At 40.7% G+C, this 19,701-nt stretch overlaps 1 protein-coding gene and 1 long non-coding RNA gene across 14 annotated transcripts in view; both read left to right on the top strand.

Annotated features, from left to right (window-relative positions):
• The window catches only part of TSNARE1 (t-SNARE domain containing 1), a 462,256-nt gene that overhangs the window by 330,055 nt on the left and 112,500 nt on the right, over nt 1-19,701 (top strand). The gene's annotated exons all lie outside the window — the stretch shown is intronic.
• LOC308190026 lies at nt 1,983-19,460 on the top strand. The gene is made up of 2 exons (XR_013946782.1): nt 1,983-3,331; nt 19,169-19,460. It is a non-coding gene; the product is annotated as an uncharacterized lncRNA (long non-coding RNA).

Genomic DNA, 19,701 nt, shown 5'->3' with positions numbered 1-19,701 from the left:
GGACAAAGAGACGCTGTAGTAAGAGAAATGCCTTCAAACAGTCCCATGAATCTTTCTGCCAAGGATGTCCTGTACTTCCTGATCAGCCGCGGGGGGCTTTTAAAATGAAAAGGGAAGGAGCGTGCCTGAATTTGCAGGAAGACAGCATCAGACCTCAGACCCTAAGAAAGGAAGATTAATTCAGAAATAGAAAATAAAATAAAGTGATGTACAGGTGTGTGCAGGACACAGAGCTCTGAATTAGATCTGGGCAATTTATTTTTTTTTTCATTTTGTTTTGCTTTGTTTTCCCTCTGAAGCTTTCCAGGATTTAATTTATTATTCTCAACTTGCTCTGGAGCAAATCCAAATTATTTATGGTTTTGGTTTTTTGGCTTGCTGTAATGAATATGCCTATTTTGGCAAAAATAAAATAAAATAAAATAAATATTTCTCACCCCAGTATTCTCAACAGCCTCACACCTAGCACAATCTTAGATGTCTGTAGGTGATCTAGGGTCTAGTCATTACTTCTCATTCCTCTGTCTCCCAAGGGAAGAATCTACTCAACAGAGCTGTTGGTTACTATAGGGTCATTTTTTGGCAAGGAGTTGAATATTTGTTGGTGATGGTTTTGTACCTGCATCTGCTGTAGCCTGAGCGTTACACTGCTTCAAAGCATCAGAGGAAGGCAAAGCAGCTCTCCCAGAACAGCTGCAAGCCTGCTACTGAGAAACTTGTGGGGAGCCTTCAGATTGGAGTAGACTTGGGGACAGAGATATTCTCGTGGGCTGCTTGCCTACAGCATATTCCTCAAGGGTGTCTGTCTGTCTGTGACACACTCTAGATGCTTGAGCTGTGGAGAAATTCACCGGACAATTACAGACACTTCAAGGGAACGTTAAATGTGATGATGAGTACGCACTGAAGGAGCAGGGGGAGGAGAGATAGAGGCTGTGTTTGTGAAGATGTAGAGCATGGTGGTTTATTTTGCTAGGTCACACTGAGGAAGGTCCTTGTCGTTGGCCTACGTGTAGAGTCAGTGCTCCACAACACCGTTCTCTACCAAGTCTCATGAACTTGACCTTAATAAATAAGGAAACTGCACACAATGTTTGCTCCCACATCCCACTCCGTAATTGAGATAATTGTGCTCGGTCATGAAAGAAGTATGTGAATCAGCATGTAGGCAATTCTAATAAGGGAGTGAGTTTGGAGAAAGAGCATTGTTCAGGCTTCACTAGCTTTCAGACATTGAAAATAGCACAAATATGCTTTTATAACTGAGGTTCCAAATACTGGTAATTACACTGATTATGCAGAGGATGTCTTGTTTTCATCTTTTATAAATCCTTTATTCCCCAACCATTGTAAGTGGACTAGGTTTTGCTTTTCTCTGATTAAAAATATATGAACAGAATCTCATTAGTTTCTATCTATTAACAGCAGGAGGAAAGCAATGTCAGAGCAGTTGTCCCTGACTGGGGAAATCATGGTATCACGTGCTGAATGAAGGTACAGCAGTATCCAGTGTCCAAAAACTGGAGATGAAGGCTTGAAAAATAGGTACCACCATGGAAATACTGGTCGGTCTTGGTCTTCCCAGGCTGTGTTTGATGAACTTGTGTGGGGTCTAGTGATGTTCTACCTTCTCCAAAACTTCAAACTGTGTTGGAAGTCATGACAGAGATTTCATTCATGGGGGGATTTTAGACAAGATAATCTCTCTATCTCCCTCTATCTTTCTTCTCTCTATCTTTTATAGCTTAAGAGGTTGGGGTTTTTTGTTTAAATTCTTCTTATTATTATAATTATTATTTATTTATTTGTTTATAAGATGTTGTATATTCTAGCCCTGCTTATGTTTGAGAGATATTTGCAGGAACTTTGCTTACATCCACATTGCTCTGAATTTGTTCTTTTTCAAGATATGGAACATTATAAAAAACATGAAAGGTGCGAGGAAAGAATGAAAGGGTCTCCTTCTGTCACACTGGGTAAGTTACTGTCCCATACCAGGCAATAAGAGGAGCATTTGCAGGATACTCTTTAGTCACAGTTGCGGCTGGGTTTAAGAATGAGGAGCAATCCTGTATTTGCACTCTTCTCTGGTTCGGCAGGTCTCATTGCTGCTGCTTGCACAGTTCATTTGCGCTAATGCTGAAATAAAAGCTAATTTCTCCTGGGATAAGACAAATTCATGAACAGCAGGTCCATATCTCTTGGGAAGATCACTGGAGAGACAAACACTTGAATGTCAGAGCCTGAAGGAAAAGTCTTTAAACCTAGAATTGTATTCCTGGGTTGTTTGGTACCAGCTGGGCATACTGAGATTTACTATGGCTGTAGTGAAGTCCTGGGCTTAAAGGACATTTCTAGAGCAAGCCGAAAACATCAGGAGCATCTCAGGCAGGGAGGACACGAGATAAGGACAAGCAGTTGAAGCAAATGTCAAGTGCACACTCTGGTAGAGAAACACTAAGAGGAGGATGCAAGCAAATCTGGGGACCCTTGAATAGAAGAAAATCAATTTTACTTTTTCTGCACATGTGAGCACAGGGTGTGAGCTTCTTGCTTTGGGTACACATGGGACATCACCTCCCAGCCTCACCTCTCACCAGCTTCTGCAAATGCAGCCAGTGAAGGAGCTGCCATTTGCCTGCGCAACGTGAAACAGCCTTAAATTACTTTGTAAAGGGCCTTAAAGTGCAGTGTACTTCTCTGGCTCTGAAATCCTGAAGAGAATGTAAGAAAGTGGATTTCTGTGAGTAAATTGTGAATGAGTAGTTTTCTCTGAACGGTTGTTTAATTGAGCTGCAGCTGGAGCTGATTATGTTTGTTTTTCCTTCAGTGTCTCTCATTTCCTTTCGTTTCCGTTAATTCCTGCTTTCATTGGGTAACTGTTGCTGTACAAAATTTAAAGAGCAGTAAAAAAAATGAAAGAAGAAAACAAGAAGAAAAAAAAAGTGCATATTTTGGGAGCTTTTTATGACAGTTGTTCCTGAAGACACCTGTAAACTATTGAGCTGAATTGGGCTGCAGCTGCTGCTGACAGTGTGGGGTGTGAAGGAGAAGGGGTGTGACTCATTTTTCTGGTCGTTCCACCACCCTCTCCTTTAAGTTGGGCCATGGGTGCTGTGATGCTTCTTTAGTTGGGTCTTTGGGTCGAGAAAGTTCTAGACTGATGTAGTGCTTGAAGGGAAACATTGCTCCCACCTCAATTTGGGAAGAGACAGGGCATTGTTAGAGGTGGAGGGTGTGTGTTATGGCATCTAAGGAGGCGTCTATGGCATCATTGCTGTGTATGAGAAGCCAAACTGCTACGTGTCCTGGGAAGGCAACACATAAATAGGTAACAAATTCTATCTTATCTTTCACTGTATGTGAGCACGAAGTGAGGATGGTCAAGGTGTATTTATCAATGGGCAGGACCTTGGCGTTTGCTTTCCTGCCCTGTGGACCATCTTCTCTGCTTTGCTTATGTTACAGAACAGATGCTGGAGAAAGAAGATTAATTTAGGCAAAAACTGGGCTAGAAGCCCTAGCATAGGTCTGCTATGTTAAATTTGCCAAACATTACTCTCCTGAGGAAGCTTAACAACAGCAAAACAGAGGACACAGTGTGGTTTTCTGCAGGAGTCCATGTCTTATTTTTGAAAATTAAGTTACTTTGCTTTTCCAACCCCCCGCCCCTTTTTTTTTTTTTTGATTCCATGTCATACCCAAGGGAGTACTCTTTGATTGTCTATGACTTTCAAAGCTCCATCTTCTGTAAGTATAGTTCTTTTAGTAAAGACATGGAGAGAAAAATCCTCCAGAGGATTTCAGAAGCATGACAAAAGCAAAATCTTGGTTGTTATATTTTCTTTTTTCTGGAAAAAGAAAGCTCCTTTCTCGTTTATTGTATGTCACCTCTCTCCTCCACCCCAAAAACATTTCTCCTTGGCATCTGTCAACTTCGGGGGGCCACAGACAGCTAGCAGTCTGCATCTTGTGTTGTTTAACAATTGTTGTGCAGAGAGACTAAGATGGAGGTCTCTGCTACTTTTTTCTGTGCACGGTGATTCATTTCCCATCATAAGCATTTTTTCTTCACCTCCAGTAAAAATGTCTTATGTCTTGCTCTTCTGAATTTCCTTTCTTTGGACATCAGCCTTTGTCAGCCTGTGCCATTCTCCTTAATGCTGCAAAAATACCCTGTGGCTGAATTCCCAAGATCACCTCTGTGAGAGATAGTCATGCAGCCATTCTTTACGTTAAGTATTTTTGCTGTCAACAGCTGTTTCTCAACCACTTCAGTGTCACTAAATGTACCTGAACACACACAACCAAACTGAGCCCAGTTTTCCCTTGAGTTTATGTCAATCCTATTTTTCCTCAGTCATGCAATACTAAACAGATAACCAGGGTTTACAGTATGTCACCATGTCACAGTACCACATGGTAGCATGACAGCCTTGTGAAAAGATATCCTGTCTTAGTATTGCAACTGTGACTGCTTGCCATGTCTTTTAGCCTACCCTTGATAGCACACGCATTCAGTAAGAGGTGTCTGTGCAACGAGGTGGTAGCCTGGTCTTGGTCAGAGTTCTAGAAGGAAGCTTGAGGAGAAGCAATTTAGGACCAAGTCACTTTAAATTACCCTTGATCAAATTCCTGTTCTTTGGGTCTACATTATATCCTGGTTTCCTACGTAGCTTTTCTGAAGCTCTTGTTACAAATGGAACTTTCCCCTGGTGGTCAATGCTCTTAAAAAGCAGAGTTCCTTGGGGCAACATCCCCTTCTTTCCTCCAACTTGTAGTTGCACAACGTGTGTGGTATTTTAATAGCACTGAATTAATAATTGTGGGTCCATATCAAAACACTTTATTTTCCCCCAGTAATTGTGCCTAAGCGCTTATATGTGTAATAGAATAACGCTTCCTTACTTTGGTTTTAAGGAAAAATTCTGCCTTAAGGACAGATTCCCTGCTACTCTGCTTCTTGTGGAGTATCACCAACTCTTTGCATGGAATTAAAAGTCAAGGTAGAATTAGCCTTCAAATTCACAGCACCCAGACCATCCAGCCTTCGGTTGTTGATTATCCCAGCCACATGGTGCAAGTATGTTCTCCAGGAGTATAACAAGGACCGTATTTTGTTGCAACCCCTTATTAAAACATCACCTACCAGCTATCACTCCAGTGCAAAGTCTCAACTAATTGGCAACTCGGAGAAAAAAAAAGCCTGCTTTGTACTGCTCCTTGGGGACCCGGAAATTGGAAGGGTTAATTTGTGCTTTCTGTCTGAGCTAGAGGAAAATCTTGTTTAGCTTTCTTTATGAGAGAGAAGCCAGTGCATCAATCCATGGCACCTCCTAGTCTGCTTGACATCCTGCTTTTTGTAATGAATACATTTCCTGCATTGCTGCATACTTCTCCCAGTGTAGATATCTATGATTAATATGCCTTGTCTTTTATAAACAAACCTAATGCAAAGCCAATAATGTGAGTCTCATTTCTTTACTGCCAGCCCACAGCTCAGCTTTGTTTGAATATATATGTAAAGGAAGAAAAATGAATGTTCACTCAAGCTTGGGAGCTGGAGCCATAACAAATTTATGGGATGAAAAACGCACATCAATGTGAGGCAAATACAGCCTGGGAAGGTCTCTGCTTTGCTTCCCCCTGTATTTTACCTTTTTATAGTAAGAAAACTGCGCTGTGCACCCAGCCAACAGATGTCATGCCATGCAAGCACACTGCAACTTGCTGAAGTACCTGGTAAGCTTTTATCACTGACTGGATTCAATTATAGTATCAGAAATGATGAAAGCAGAAGTAACTGCTGTGATCACGTCAACTGGACATCAGCCAGTGGATTTCACCCAGATCAGGTTTCTCTTGAACTAATTTACCTCAGAAGAAGAGGTAGAGGGAGGAATTGCAATTTTGAATCTTTAATCACGAGAGGGACGACCACAACTTTCATCCTGTTGCTCCTATGGTAATTCCCTTCAGTGCTCAAAATTCACATCAGATTTCAAATGTGAAGTTATTTGTCTTCGGGTGCAACCATGGGGTTTTACTGTTCGCTTACATGCTCAATCAAAGGCCTTATTAACAAAGTCAAGTTCCCCAAGCAGCTGTGTGCTGGGGCCATGACAGACCTCAGTTTCTCTTTGATGAGAAAAATTGATGCAACTTCCAAATTTCCAGAACCTGCCCTAAGAGACCAGATGTGTTGGTCCTTTTTTTCTTTTTTTTTTTTTTTGGGGGGTGGGGGGGGTTGGTTGCTTGCTTGCTTTCTTGTCTTTTCTTTTCCTTTTTCCCTTTCTTCTTTTCCCTTTTGTTTCTCTTTCTTTCAACCTCTGTCTTTGAGTTATACTTCAGAGTTTTTCTGGACTCCCTCCTGTTTGTCAAAACCTCTCATGGTTTGGACATGGATCTGTGGATCTCAGCACTTCAACAGCGAACGCTACTATCAAATGCTTCTCGTTCCTACTTGGGCATCCCACATTCCAGCCTTCATGTCCTTATGGTAGCTCCTGTTGACCTGATCATTCATTCTGACCCCTAAGTATTTATAGAGTCACCCAGGCAAAAATCACCATCGTTACCCATCTTATTGGTATGGCCTGAATTTTGTATTCTTCTGTGTGTGGGTTTCCATTTGGCCCTGTTGAATTCTTTCATCTTATGGAGGTCTTCTGAACCTTCTGCAAGAGGGATCACGCAAGGAGTCAAGTCCAACAGGATAGATTTGCCATCTTACTAACAGAAATACCAAATGGGGCAGTGTGTCTGTAGAAAAAACACAGAGGCTCTCTCTTGTGCTGTATTTCCCCAGTTAGTTGAACAGCCTAAGACCAGTGTGCTTGGGCAGCCTTTGATTCATTCTGTATGCACCATGGGGATGCGTTGCACCAGTTCAGACATTCATTTTATAATAATATAGATTAGCCTCACCACACAACATAGTACTGTATCCTCAACAAAAAGGACATCACATTCAAAGGTCTGTTTTCCAAAAGCCAGTAATGACTGGCATTGATTTATATCAATTTTCTTTAATTCTTTATTAATGGAGTCCTGTATAGTTGCTCTATTATTTTGACTAAGATCAATGTTAGCGTGGCAAGCCTGTAATTACCTGGGTCATCCCTTTTATGATCTGACTACATCATCTGGCTTCTTCCCAAAGAATGAACAAAAATTGCATTGCATGCTCTCACTTTTTTTTTTTTTTCAGCTTTATTATTGTGACTCTTCCATTTTACTTGCAATATTTGAATTTAGTTTAAGACGCATTTTCCTTTCATCATATCTGGAAAATTCCTCTTTATTGTCAGTTACAGGTTTTTGTCATATGCTTTAGAGCTCTGCAGATTAATTTTCTTCAGTTCCTATACTCTGATTAATATCAAATTCTTCTTTTTCGTTGCTGTTTTCAAAATACCTGAGGAATTTTACTGACAAAACCCTGCAGAAAAGAGAGGCATGGAAATTCAGTCCTTTTCAGGCAAAGTGTTCCAGCTAGCAATTTGATATAAAAATGTGACTCAGTTACAATTTAGGTCCCTAGACTCAAGGATATAGTTCAGAGAAATCTAGGGTACGTGCTTAGGTGCTACTGTCTGGTTTCTTTTCAGAATTCTTCAGTTTCTGGTAGGGCCACAAGTTGATTTCAGAATCAAAAAATGTTTTCCACTTCTTATATTCTGGAGCAGATTTCACTGCTCAGGGAAGAATTATTAATTTCAGTGGCCTTCTCATTCAGTAGATAATGGTTTGAATGCAAAACTGAATAGAGAGTATTGTCAATGTGGAAATAATTCTTTTACCATGGAGAACTTTCCACTCCTGATGAGATTTTCAGGTTCATATTCCTTGTAATTTACATAGTAGGAAATAAGTAGAGACAATAATTGAGTTACCCAAGTGAATGCACAGTAAATTTTTTTGCAGAGCTGGGAGTGGAAACCTGACTTCTCCATGCCCAGAAGGCTATATTTCTTGCTGAGGAGAAAAAAAAAAACGTGGATGAAATAGATGCTTACACACCTTTCATGTCTTTCAATTATATTTAGCAAAAAATTTGGGTAGGATATATATATATATATATAAAATGTTCTGGAGACAATATTTCTGAATTAGAGAAGGTCATGATCAGTAAGCAAGGGATTATCTTGAAGGGTTAATGACCTTAAGTTTCCAATAATTTGGAGTGGTTATTCTGAAACTGTTAGAAAAATATGTTGAGTCTCCTAAATTCCATTTTGACGAATGAAAATAAGCTTTGATAGAGAGAAAGAATGGAAACAGGAGGTAGTTTATGTCCAACATAGACGATTCCTGATCTAGTGGAAGGTGTGGGTTGGAATTAGATGGTCTTTAATGTTCCTTCCAACTCAAACCATTCTCTGACAAGAATGTTGAAGATAAGGGAGAAACTGAAATTTCTAAAACATATTGCTTATTATATGTTTCCATTCCATCTCCAAAGTGCCGTTTTTCAAAAGCTTCCTGTCTGGAAGAGCTCCTATTTTTTAAATGAAAAGGCTGTTGCATGGGCACTAGGGCAGGGAATTATTTTATATTAAACATTTTTGCTATGGGAGTTGGAAAACATGTTGATTTGTTTGACATCATGTCCTAGACTTCTTGCAAACATCTTGCAAATATCTTCTTGCAACAATGAAGGTTTTTTTAAGGTTCTCTTCTGTAGGAGGAAGACCTTTGTGGATGAGCTAGTGAAGGACACTATGGGGAGAATTTACAGCATTTGACTTCACACATTTATTTTGAGGTACCTAAATTAGGGCTCAAATCTTTGTGGTATCAAATGACCTACTGAAGCAATAATTCTTTGACTGAGAGAGAGTGTTGGTAAATGAAGATCCAGCTAAGATGCTTAAGGTTGATTCCTGAGGTTAAAAGGTGTGAGTGGCTCTTTACTCCGGGCAGGCCTAATGAGCAGCATGGAAGAGTGTATGGAGATCAGGGTAGCAGCTGGCAGAAAGGATGCTCATCCTATAAAGTATTAACGGAGTGAAGCAGAGGAGGTCCACAATTAAATGAGACACTGTCAGGTGAGTGCCGAGAATTAGTAAATGCTGACCTTTTCAGAACACAAGAAGAATGAATTTTGCCCGGGCATTCTGAGGTAGGTCTGTAGAGAAGAAGTCAGGAATGTGAAAAGTTGAGAGTTGGAGAAGTGGTTGCAATAGCCATGACAGGATAAGAGGGTTATTTATCCAACCTTTCCTGATAGTTCAAGTGCTCGAAGACTTTTGTCATTGTTGTATCTCTCCCCAGACTACTCCTAGTTTATATCTACAGTTTTTAAAGTGCAATGTCCAAAAATGAATATGTCAATTTACTTCATCGACAATGAGTTTGCTTGAAAAATCTGTTCTGCGTTAGTGATAATACTTCCATCAAAACATTCAAAAATAAGATTTATTTTTCTTGTGCAGCATTACATCATTGATTTGTAAGGAGCTTGAGGTTCCCTTTCAGCATCAGATTCTTTTCTAATATCCTGACAAACAATCAAACAAGCTTGTATTTGTGCATTTAACTTCTTCATTGAGGGCATAGAAAGCTGTATGATTCTATATTAAATTTCTTCCTCCCAATTTCACGCATCTCTCCATATTTTTTTCAAGATCATTCTAGATTCTTGTACATTTAGGTGCTTTTACATTTACTCAAGTGTGCTATCATTCACAAGCATTTAGGCATTTTTTTTTTATTAAAACAAGTCAGTGCTTACATTTTGAATAGAACTGGGCCTAAGAAACATCACTGAGAGGTATCATTTAAGATCCTCTTTTAGTCAGACACTAAGAAGCCTTGGATAATTACTCTTCAAAAGTGATTTTCCAATCAGTCCTATCTTAATTGGAATTAGACTTTCATAACCTTACTGTGGAAAAAGTCTTTTCCTAGCATCAGTTTTATAGCATCTTCTCTTACCTCCTTTCTCACCTGGCCTCTCACTAAGTTAGAAATTAAACTTGATTATTTTGAATTATTTCCTCTTGCTGTATTACGTATTCATTTATTTCGCTTTAGGAAGATCATTATCTTCTGGATATTTTCAAATAGCTGCTTAATAATTTCTTCTAGCATCTGCCCACAAGTTGAAGCTAGGCCGACCAGTCTGTAATTTCCCAGCCGCCAACTCTGTTTTCCATAGGCGGGTTCTATATTTGTCCCTCTTCAGCCCTCTGGTACTTCTGAATCCTCCACAAGCTCTTGAAGATAATCAGTAATGACTCAGTTTGCTTCAGCTAGTTTCCTGCAAAATCTTCAAGGCCCAACTGACTCAAATGTCTCTGCCATCACAAAATACTTTAAAACCATTCTTCCTGTGATTCAACCTCAATCCAGTCTCCAGTCTTAAGATTAACTCAGTCAGCATCTAGTCGCAGGTTATCTTCTTTGCCGAGAGCAGCAAAACTTTTCCAGGATTCAGCCTTCTCTGCACCTTTCTTTATTAATTCTCCTTTCTCAGTATTTTACTTCTGATTTATAAAACCTTTATTTTCTTTCTGATGGTAAAGCTGGAGCGCATGAGTCACTGTCTCTTGACTCTCTTTGGGATACAGGGGGCTTCACTGGGGCTCCTCTGTAGTGCTTGTTCCATAACCCATAGCAATAAGCAAGGGAGTGACAAAGTGGCCTTATCTCTATTGTTCTGCTGCAACTGCTCAGGAGATCACAGAGCAAACCATACCAGTGAAATAATACAGACGATTTTAAACAAATAAAGGAAGAAAAAAAAATCCTCAATGCCCTTGTATAATTTCATAGATTCTTCCAAAGCATGTGTGGGTGAATCCTTCCAAAGCGCGGTGAGGTGAATCTACCAGGTGCCTCAAGGAGACATAACGTTTTCCCATATCTCATAATTCCTCTTCTGTGCAGGCTCAGGTGTTTACCAAGTGTGGTAATGAGGAAGTTCAGCTCTCTAGCTTAGCAGATAAATAAAAATCAAGAAAGAATTTGCATTTCCTTCAGCGCTAGTGATGTCAGACAGCTCTTGGAAGAGACAATCCGGCAGTAGACCTGGCACACGAGAGCACGTTGGTTGGTTAAGGATGTACTAGGGTTTAGGAGTGAGATTCTTCCTTCCCGAGTGATGTGTTTTTTACATCTGCTTAACCAAGTTACACAGCTTCATCCTGAGGAGACAATTTCTGTAAATGCCATGGCAGAGATGGACCACGGGGAACCTCTTACACTTGCTTTGCAGCCAGATAAAACATATCTTCTGACCATCGCTCTAGGGGCTTCTTCCTGCAGACTTTACCAGGCTTTGGATCAGCCCCAGAGAATACAGCAGTCAGAGCTTCTTAACCTTCTGCCGTCTTCATTTCCATGTAATGCTCCAGCTGTAGTTTTGCCTTGTGCATAATGTCTGGAAACAGCAATAATAATGATAGAAAGGGCTATGCAAAGCATCTGAAAAGGAAGCTCATTCACTTGTTTGCATGCCCGCCCCTCAAGCCCCATTTATTCCTTTAAATAATATAGATTACATTCAATGCTAAGAAGCAAGTCTATGATTTTCGGAAGTGCTGAGCTCCCATTGTCTTCAGTGGGCGTCGTGGCTGCTCAGCATTTCTGAAAACCAGACTCATAATGATCAGCATGTTGAGAAAATATTTAACAGCTAAATCTTTCCTGTCCCCTCCTTTCCATCCTCAAGCCAAGAGACAGCTTCTCCCTGTCCCACAACCTGGTCCCTGTAGTATGACCGTCCTCATCCCTCTGTCCCACTACTCTCATTTCCCCTTCAGCTAACGTCTTGAAGGTCATGCTCTTCACCTGGAGCCCATTTGGTGGGATTCATCTGATTAGCTGCGGATGTCTGCCATGTGGGTGTCTGCATCTGGGCAAGTTGCCTTAGACTCCATTTGTAGTCAATGCAGAGTGAGTCAGCAGAGTCAATGGAGCTTGGGGCGTGATTCCACATCCCGAAATAAGCATCTACATTTGGTCAGATGACTCACACTCAGAACACCATTGACTATATTTACTATACCTACAGCGTCTTCAATGGGAATCCAGACAAGGAGCTCAGGTGGGACAGCTGTATCAGATCCTCAAAGTGAGATGAAATGAATTCCATCCCTTTTGTGAACTAGTAGATCAGCTCGCTCCATATATCACATTCACCTCCATCTTTAAGAACTCTTTCTGTCTTAGTGCCTCCAGGGAATGAATCAAGTAATAAAGGGTAGTGAAGTGGAAATATGACAGTAGGTCATAACAGAAAGTCAGCCCGAACCTTAGGTTGGATAAATTGGAGCAGTTTTATTGTTTCCAGTGGAATCTCTCTCCTATAACAATTTTGCTTAATAGAATTAAAAAGTAAAAAGAAACAAAAGCGAAGTATGCCCATGAACTGTCAAGACACGTTATCTTTGTGTGAATTTATGGTTCACCATATTTTCCTTCCAATTTCAGTATTACTGCCTGGATTAGAAGACTTTCCCCAGTGGTAGGCATTTCCTGCTCCTGAACCCTTGCTGTTTGCTCTGAAATACTCCAACACCTCACTGATTTCAGATCTTAAGGACTGGTGGGAAACTTCTGGGATCCCTTTAGGACTACAGGCAGGGTGTGATCTCCAGGAATGCGAGATCATATGTCAAAAAACTTCCACCTCCTCTGCAGTACAAACTCCACTTTATTAGTGGTGTGCCCCACCTAGGGATTTTAAACATTGGTTACTTCTGATTTTTGTGATAATTTAGGAATTGGACAGTATCCTGTGGGCTAACTCTCAAACTTTTGATTGAACAAATTAACAATCAATTTACAGCCTGAATATTTACCCCAAAACAAATTGACTTTACCTGGTGAGTCCCAGAAACTCCAGATGCAGGCAAAAATCCTTGTCAATGCAGCTTAGCCATGTACGGAACAGCACAGCAGGAAGAGCAAGCAGACTTATGAAATAGATACATAAGAATCGGTGTGGAACACAGCAAAATAGAGAGTAATAATAATAAATTGAATTTAATTAGTTCTCCTCTGGTCTTCATTATTGCTATCTTCATCTTTTCCTTTTCCAGTTCATCAAGCATAAGCACAGATGCTATTGCTACCTTCTACATATTTAAAAGACGGAGCCCACCCCCTCCTCAGCCTTAAACATTTCCTTCTAACTCCCTCATTCATTACACCATCCAGTTTAAAATTGCCCCTCTGTGTTATAAAACCCACCATAAAGGGAGACCAGCCTCAGCCACAATATTCCTCTCTCTCTCTTTCATTATTAGCAGTCATTTCCTGGAGTATTTCTGCTGTCGGTGAGTCTTCCCTACAGCTCTGACTTTATCCTTGTGCTGCATTTGTTCTGACTCATTTCAAACATCAGCCGAAAACAGCTCATCTCTCCCTAGCCTCTGCCTGTTAATTTCTCCTTTCCCCTGTTATTATTTAACTATAATGATATTTTTAACCCTAAATCGTTTTTGTGGGCATAGTTGGTGTGAAGAGTTTTTCGTAAAGTATCGCAGCAGGTAGACAATTTGTCATGTACTACAACAGCTAACGAGCATTTTAGATGTGGTTGGTCTGAGTCACTGAAAACAGACTGTGTTACTAAACCTCTCTTTTTATTAAGATTAAACAAGACATTTGTTTACTCTGATGGAGAAAATGCAGAGAAACCAAACTGTCTCCTTGTCTTTCTTCCTCTTGTCTGTGCATGTAGATTTGTGAGTGTATTGCACCTACCGATGCACACAAATCATTGAACAATATAAAAATCTTCCATAATGAAGCCCTGAGATCCGTCGCTAGTGAAGGTTGTAGTGTCACTCAGGGACTCGTTGACAAGCTTTAAGGCAAGAGATGGATTCTCAAGAGCGAAAGAACTAACATCTATCAGGCATAATTGAGCAAATTAATAGCTTTGTGAAGTCTCTTCTTCGGTTAGCATCCCATGAAATGACAATAGATGTGGCAGGTTTCACTTATAGCTTCTGCTTGATTTTTTTTTTCCTTCTCACCAGTGTCTTGTGCACAATGTGTAATGACAGTGGAGCAAAGGGGCTTCCTCTACAAAATCAGCAGCAATTTTAGGATCGAAACAAAGATGTGAAAGGTGAAGACTGAAAAGTGCTCACCTTCCCCTCTGGTACTGCCTTTGAAAGATGGTTTCTTTGCATTTGGACATTGGTTTTGTCCCAGACATTGTCTTGCTCACAGGAGGAGTCAGCAGGGAGCCAGCGATGGGATCTGGAAGCCCTGACTACTTCTCCCCGATCTTCAATTAGGCACTTGTATGGCCCTTTTTTTTTCCACTTCTCAGCTATTTCTGGACATCAATGGTTATACTGGTGCACTTAGTGCAGACACAAGACACTTCCAATTTTTCCTTGAAATGGGGTCTATTCTCTTTGCTTGCTACCAAGGGAAGAAAATCTTAGGGAAGAGAGTTCTCCACCAGAAGAGCTAGCAAGGAGGTGCTCTACATCCCCCTTAATAGAAGAAGAGAAAAGCCAGTTTGTGGCACCATCATGACGGGCAGCTCTCCATATTTCTGACAACTCATTACTCTTGTTTTGTTTATGCTCTGAAGTGTAAACATGATAGTAAATTGTCAGCATCAGTGTCTTTACAAAGGACATAGAAACCATTCAAGATACAGCCAGCATGAAGATGCTGTGGTAAGCAGGATAAGGTCATTGCTATTTAGAGCAAAGCAGTACTCACAGTTCTCACCAGACTGAGTGTTATAAGTAAGCAAAGTGAGAAAGTGGAGCTTGAGCACAGATCCAGAGACACTAATCCCAAGTGTGGCACAGCATCCTGCCATATCACCTTGCACATACCTTAAGCTGTTCTGCTTTTTTCCGAAACAGAAAGCTATCCTAATCATTCGATTTAGCACATTGAATCCGTCTCCTTAAAGCATTTTCTTCAGCTTTAAAATAAAGTTTGCTTATCTTTTCCACTCACTATTAAGTTTTTCAACATTTTTTTCTTAAATGACAGCACCGTTCCAGTATTCATCTCATTACACCATTTACAGTGTAAACTGAGGTTGTGTTATTTGCTTTTACTTTTCTAGTCTTTGAATTTTCGCAGGTCTTCCAGGTCTATTAAAAATAAACATAAATGGGTCAGTCTTCTTCTAAGAACACTGCTTTTTGTGGAACTTGCCTGATTTGCTCTTTGAGGACTTTCTTTGGGGAAAAAAAACAGGGAAAAAGAACTCAACATACTGTTTTCCCAACTGAATCAAATATTTCTCATGTCTCTCACATATTAGTGGTCTTGATCTGTGTACACTATATATCTTGTTAAATGTACTTAGTTTCTAGTTATAAGGACAGATAAAATATTCAGTGAGGGCTTCAAGGGACGTGTCATCTTTGTGCACGGTGGGCTTTCTTTGCAGTTGAGTTCTTAGTTGTTCTGAGGTTAGAAGATGGTTCATCCTCTAGTTTTTCCAGATGTTTTCATTTTTGGTTTGTTTGTTGTTGTTGTTTTTCCTCCATCTCAGATATATTATTTATGGATGCATTTATTTATTTATTCTCTGGAGGAGTAAAAGTGTCGAAAATAAGCCAGTTTAAAAAAAAATGAAACTTTGCTTGAGTCCCCAGAGTTTGTCATGCGGAGAGAAAAGAGCCAGCTGATACTTAGTCCCTACAGCCAGCATTATTTATTCATTATTTAAGAACATAGATGCATCAATTTATATCTTCACACCCATCAGTTTGTTCCTTCCCACACCACTTCCCACTCTGGCTGTTCCAGGGCTTCACGACTCTTATGTTGACAGCCTTCTTCTCATTTCCAGTCTGCATGTCTTTATGGCCAGTTTACGAGCAGTTGTCCTTGTGACAACTTTTCCAGTTAGTTTAGCTATCTTGTCTTCCTCCCTTCTGTTTACTTTCCTGCCTTACCTATAGAGTTTGGTCGTATCCCTTCTCAGCTTCATTCTGGCAGTCTAAACCAGCCATGGCTAGTATATACATGCATATAAAATTAAACACGCCACCTTCAGAACATCTTTCACGGGATTTGAATTTGGTTTTGGTGGAATAATGACCAAAGTCAAAATCTCCCAAACTAGAGGCCAGCTCTAACAAGTCACAGTTCTGCTTCATGGCAGTGATATTGCTCATTTCAAGATGTCAGAAGCAGTGGCCTCTTTTAAAGAGTTAATTGGAATATCTTCTTCTGACACCAGCGTAAATTTGTTGAGGTCCTCTGTGGAAAATGTCACTAACCTGTGGTGAAATGAGCAAGCAACATGGTTGGTTTCACAAGGTTAAACCGTACAGCAGGCTATCAAGCAGGGTCTGGCTCCTTCCTCCTTGCTTACAGGGTATATCATGAGAATTTAGGACCTGGCACAGGCAACAAATTGTGGTGGTCCAGAACTTTTTTTTTTAATCTTTTGCCCTCATCCTCTGTGGTCTGGTCCTCCATCATCATGGGCTTGGCTCCTGAGTTGGGAAACGTTCTTTAGAATGGGTAGAGGGCTAATCGAGGCATTGGCTGGACCAGAGCTAGGGCATGTTGGTGCTGCACAGTATCTCATTTCATGCATTTTCTTTTGCTAAGGACTGCTCCAGAGCAGATAAAGTCACCCCTTCCAGACGAAAGGAAGTGCTCATTTTTTCCATAGGTGTCAGAGTTGCGCTCCTGTTGTTCAAAGACAAAATGGTATTTGCATTTCACTTCTTACAGCAGCCCCAGGGCAGGTGATATTCTGGACCAGCCTGGCCTTCCTAGTATGACTAATGTCACACTTACGTACTGTCTGTAAGTTGGGGCTAATCTCTAGGCCATCGTTTTCCCTGAAACCTGAGGTTTTTTCTCTGTGTACTCAGCTTTCCTTTTAGCTTGCTCTTGGCAAAGTTAGAGTGCATGAAAAAGAAGATCTGCCAATTACATCCACACTGTCTGCTGTTCAGGGGGCAAACATGTCTTATGCATTATGATTCAGAAACCTGCTTGCACATTTTTTACCAACTTCCAAATTCTCTGCATTGCTCTGTCAGTTTAAGGAAAAGCAAAAAGTCCTGAATGAGGATTATGGTCCAATGCAGTGTGTGTTTGGGCTGTATTTAAGGGTGAGGACTTCCTCTTAGAAAAGGGTGGGGATCATTTCTGGTAGCCTTAGTTTTGTCCTCATGAGGAAATGTCACTGGTTTGATGTTAAGAATCTTGGTCACTAAAGGGGATGTGTAGTCCCGAAATTAGATTTAATTTAGATATAGTATATCCTTGAATCTGAATCACAGGGAAAAAAAATCATTTTCATTTGTTTTAATTCAGTTTTTGCTTTTGGCCTTTGGAAACAGTATGCTGAATTCACACTATTCTCAGTATTTAAGGAAGGTGATAGCCAGGAATCTAATTGGACCTCCTGAGTCAACATGGCTTTCCTTTGATATCAGAGTTTCTAGCAAACTTTTCCATGTCCCACTTTACCTTTAATGTAAAATATCTTTCAGACCTGCTTTGGGAAGCATCCCCTGGTGTAATCCACAGCCCTACTCTGTACAGAGCAGATGAGGGCAAACGATCACCCTGAAGCCCACCATTGCCTCTGTGGGTAGGGACCAGTTGCTTCTGGTCTGGGAGGAAGCCCTGCTTGATGGGCAATGGGAGGACTGAAACATGGGGATGTGCCCTAAGATGATGATCACTGTCCTTATAGTGCTGACACTGCTGAAACAACACAACAGGGCCATGTTTTGCCACACCTCTATTCGTCCTTCCCCTAGCAGATTTCCTGTGGCAAGGTAGAAGCAGTCACCTGGCATGAGCTGTATAAATGGCAGAGAAATTCCCCATCAGCTATTTTTGGCCAAAATCAATTCTCTCTATATTCGAGAAGCTCTGAGCTTGCTAAGCTCCCTACCTTTTAACTGCAAATTGCTCTAAATATTTTCCCCTTATCATCAATACAGCACAGGGAAGTAAATCCAGTTTGAGGCTGAGCTGGTCAATTTTCGGGCCAGTTTAAGCCAGCTGTTTTATTCATTTATATTTACCTATATGTGCAAAACCCTCCCTCTCTTGAAAGGCATGGAAGTCCTCTCTTGATGTCGTGGAGAGCAATTTAGCCCAGAAATGGTGAAAATCAAAGAACTGGAGAACATTTATACCACCTGCTGTATTTACAGGGAGGGAGGGACGCTGGCATCCTTTCCAGCTGGTCTGGTTGGTGGCAAGCTAAAAGCAGCTAGCCCTTAGCTAGCCAGAGAGACAAGGTCAGGAGCAAGATATTTGGGATTCAAGTCAGAGCAAGTAGAGAGAAACAAAGGCAAAGAGTGACCCCAAGAAACTTTGTAATCACAGGGTATAATTTTAACATCCACTTTGACCAAACTGCGCCAGATTTCTTCCAGGAGGAGTACGTCTCCTGGGGAATGGTTGTGGGAGAGTAAAACACCAGTAATTGCTGTTGCCAAGTCCATCAAGCAGGCCTTGTATGAACAGGAGCGTTATTGCTTGGCATTGTACGAGACACAAAATGGCTTGCCTTCAAACTGCTATTGTAATTTTCATCAAAGCTGTGCTTCTGACTCAACACGCTGTACTTAATACAATTTATGACAATATTTCTCCCTCAATAGCTTTTTGTAGAGTGTGTACAACCTATTCTGCAGACTGCTGGTTTTCTTACTTAGCATCTATTTTACGGTCTGCATTTTAAACTCCTTTAAGTGCAGGCAGTTGAGGAACAGGTTTCTGGGAGAGAGAGGTATCAACCAGTCAATCCCAATTCCCTCGTGCAGTGTCTGTGTGCTCTTTATAGGCCAGTATCTTCTTCCCCAGAGACTGCGGCATTTCAGGAGTACACAGAACAATCCCAGTCTATGTAAATCACTTAAAATTATAATGTGCTGTGAAATACTTCCATATATAAGATGGAGTATTGATATTGATATGACAGTAACTTTTAGCTGAGATCACAGACCTCTCATACTAGGCATTACCCAAATCCATAGGGAGAATTTGTTCCTGCTTCAGAAAGCTTGCATTGTAAATAGCTGTATGAGATAAAGGATGGAGGAATAAACAGAGGAAGCCACAGAAGATACATCCACGTTGTCAAATAACTCCCACATCTTTGTCCCCTAATCATCCACATTGCATAAATATTAATTCTGTACCACGCTTTTTTCTTTTTTTTTTTTTTTTTTGAGTGAACCAACAGCTCTCTCCAGAATGAAACCTGGATGTTTTGGGGGATGACCCACCTCTATCTGGATGGAAATGCACCAAATCAAGTTCCTTGCACCAACCAATACTCCACCAGACTTGCCCTGTCAGCCTCTGATGTCAAGGCATGTAATCCATCCCCATATGACTATGCTGTAAAAAGCCACCCTGATGAAGAGCAGCAATTTTTTCAAGTGTTTCTGGCTGCTTTCACGTGAAAATGAATGAGTGAATAAATAACACACACAAAACTTCATAATTAGGTCTAAGAGCTACAGAGGCACCTTGGTAAGTCCAGAGCCACATGTTATGACCTACGGACACTGCTGGTCCATTTCAAAGGGGACAGGCCAGGCCAGAGTACCAGGGTATATACAACTCATCTGTACCATTTAGTCAAAAACAAAGAATAAACATTTTTTTTTTTTAGCAATGTAAATATAACCATGGTATAATCCTGTAGCAGAAGGGATTATTAACACTCCCCATACCAGCCACATCCTCCTTCCTACTCCAGCTTTCTTGCCA

The sequence above is a fragment of the Anser brachyrhynchus genome (assembly GCF_964034855.1).
Source record: "Anser brachyrhynchus genome assembly, chromosome: 2".
NCBI classification, from domain to species: Eukaryota; Metazoa; Chordata; class Aves; order Anseriformes; family Anatidae; genus Anser; species Anser brachyrhynchus.
This window is presented reverse-complemented; position numbering and strand designations above follow the sequence as displayed.